This window comes from Tupaia chinensis, unplaced genomic scaffold (assembly GCF_000334495.1).
Source record: "Tupaia chinensis unplaced genomic scaffold, TupChi_1.0 Scaffold000237_1, whole genome shotgun sequence".
Classification (NCBI taxonomy): Eukaryota; Metazoa; Chordata; class Mammalia; order Scandentia; family Tupaiidae; genus Tupaia; species Tupaia belangeri.
This window is the reverse complement of record NW_006159715.1, coordinates 3,124,989-3,127,865: the sequence shown is the minus strand read 5'-3', so window position 1 is coordinate 3,127,865 and position 2,877 is coordinate 3,124,989. Positions and strand designations below refer to the sequence as shown.

Below are 2,877 nucleotides of genomic sequence, written 5' to 3'. Positions count from 1 at the left end.
GGGGGCCAGCAGGATTCGGGGGAAGGAGGTGGTTCAAGAAATTGTAGTTTCGGCGTAAAACTCCTTAGGCACCGCTCGCTCTCACCTCTGTCTGGGTCGGGCCACTTTCCCTCCTGACGTCCGGATTCCAGGCGAGCACCTGACCTTCCGGATTCCCCGTGCAAGGTCAGGAAACGAGGACCACGGTCCGGGCGCAGATGTCTATGTCCCGGACCTCGAGTGCCCAGCTGGCCCGCACGTTACCCGCACCCTTCGTTCCCCTGCCCTGCGCCGGCCACCTTCCTCTGGGCCACGAGGATTCTCGCTGGAGTCTCAGCGGTGCCAGGGTCACCTCGTCCCTGCGCGCAGATCCTCCACCAGTTCGCTGAGAGGAGGAAAGCGAAACTTGTTGCTTCCACAGGCGAGAGAAAGTTTCCGCTTCTCGAAGTGCTGGAGAGCTCAAAAAGCATCCCCACGCCATCCTCGGGGCTTTGTCTGCTAAACCAAGTAACTGAAAAGACTGTGTCCCAAAAATGTTCCACCACCGATGGTCCCCTTAGTATGGGTGCCCACTACCCTCCGACTCAAGCGCTCGGAGATCCCACTGCTTCGGCTCCCCCGCGCGCGAAGCACTGGGCTCCGGTCTCGCCCGTGCCAAGAAAGGCTGGCTTCCTGGGGACGCAGTCGTACGCGTCGGTCACAGCTGCGACAGCGGTGGAGACAGGCTGGAGACCGCTGTACTGAATTCGGTGGCCCAGAGGAGCAACGCGGGAGTCCGCCGCGCCGCGGGGCGGGTCGGAATGGAACTGAAACCTCTGTGCGTGTAACACACCCAAGTCATTTGCAATGTGAACGTGCTACCGTGGACGGGAGAATTCTGACACTTAAGTCCCGCAAATTAAAATAAATGGAAAATGTTTTTAAATGGTCTTTCATTTGACTGGGCGTCTGTATGCACGGATTTCTAGTTAGTCTTAGACCGACGCCCTCTTTCGGCCGAAGCTTGCACCCGACTCGATCCACGCGCTGCGTTTTTTTACTCTGAGGCCCTAACGTGCTCTCGCTCTCATTTGTGAACTGAAGGGCAAATTAGGGTTTCCGAGGGATGTGACAGTTTCAGGCACCAGCGCTCCCCGCGGTTCGCAGCATTCTCCCTACAGCTCTACCTGGCACCGTGGCTGTAATTATGGGTAAAGTGTCACCCTCTGGATCGTTAGATCTCAGATTATGCACTGTGATCCCTAAACCTTCACTGTAGGTAGGAGTGTCTATCTCCCATGAAAACTTTCACTTATTTCTTTAGAGCCGATGAGTAGCAAAGAGGCATCTGTCTAACTTTAAACTCTACCACCAGGGTAATACACACACTCGAAATTGAGATTTAGAGCTTCGCGGTAATTAAAGCCTTCCTGACACCTTGGAAGAGGGCAGGCATTTATGGGATTGTAGATAACAACAACAACGACAAAACAAAAAAAAAGAACGACTAAACCTTAAATTCCAAAGGTCTTAATGTATTTCAAAACTGGCTGCCAGGAGACGTGGAGTAACCAGGGTTTCCTATTACTCCGGAATGCCCTGTGTCTGGGGGACACTGGCCAAGGCGATATGATTCTGCAGTGTGTGATGTGGGCTCATTCGGAGAGTCTGGGGTTTCAGTGGCACCGGGTGTGAACGCCTCTCCCATCCCAGGCGGTGCCCAGCCTGGTCTGTGGGTCAACAGAAGGTCAGTGTGGTTGACGTCAGGGTGAGTCCCACAGCCTCTCCGTGGCCTTTGGATAGGAGCTCTCTGGCTTCCAGTTTGTCACTAAGAGAAGACAGGACGAAACTATGGACGGGTAGAGAACGGGCGGCTAAACCAAAAAAAGTCCGGTGTTTTGCTAATGATGATGCTCAAAACCCCCTTTAAATATTGCAATGATTTTGAAGAAAGTTTTTCAAGTGAAAACAAGCAGAAAATTGTAGCCAGACCCTCCCCCTCCTGTAATTTAACTATAGGAGTTTAATGTCATGGGTTTGTTTACTTTCCATCAAATTTGACTTTCTGCCACCAGTTGGAAGTTTGTGTAAATATCATGGAATCTGAAAATCTTCGGACCAGAAAAAGACTTTAGAAGTCACCCAGACTGACACCTTTGACTCCTTAAATGAATAACTGAAGTCTAGAAAGTATAAATATATACTTAAATGTTTCTTCATCTCCTGAGAATATTTTTACATGGGATTGGATTAGAAATAAACCATTTACCACCTATTATACCACTTTAAAAGGCACAAAGCTGACTCCTGTTTTAAGTAGTGACAACATTACATCAAAATTGTACTTTATATAGACCTAAGGTTTTTTCTTTTTTGAGACAGAGAGCTAGAAAGCGAGAAATCACCCCCCAGGGAGGATGGCCACGCTGCAATCCCTTCTCCTCCATTCTCCTCTTGGGATTTTGGTCATGCACGCACACGCGCCCGGGTGTGAGTTTAAACTACCAGGTCTGGGATTCACACCGTGGTCAGCTACATGGGAGTTCAGCAACATAGAGCCTTCCTGACACCTTGGAAGAGGGCAGGCATTTATGGGATTGTAGATAACAACAACAACGACAAAACAAAAAAAAAGAACGACTAAACCTTAAATTCCAAAGGTCTTAATGTATTTCAAAACTGGCTGCCAGGAGACGTGGAGTAACCAGGGTTTCCTATTACTCCGGAATGCCCTGTGTCTGGGGGACACTGGCCAAGGCGATATGATTCTGCAGTGTGTGATGTGGGCTCATTCGGAGAGTCTGGGGTTTCAGTGGCACCGGGTGTGAACGCCTCTCCCATCCCAGGCGGTGCCCAGCCTGGTCTGTGGGTCAACAGAAGGTCAGTGTGGTTGACGTCAGGGTGAGTCCCACAGCCTCT

At 50.5% G+C, this 2,877-nt stretch overlaps 1 protein-coding gene across 1 annotated transcript in view; it reads right to left on the bottom strand.

The window, feature by feature from the left end:
- Positions 1–869, bottom strand: part of NPR3 (natriuretic peptide receptor 3) — a 72,792-nt gene extending 71,923 nt beyond the window's left edge. Inside the window, exon 1 of the mRNA XM_027771877.1 lies at positions 86–869. The gene's annotated coding sequence lies outside the window, so the exon portion shown is untranslated. The remainder of the gene's footprint in view (positions 1–85) is intronic.
- Positions 870–2,877: the final 2,008 nt, after the last annotated feature.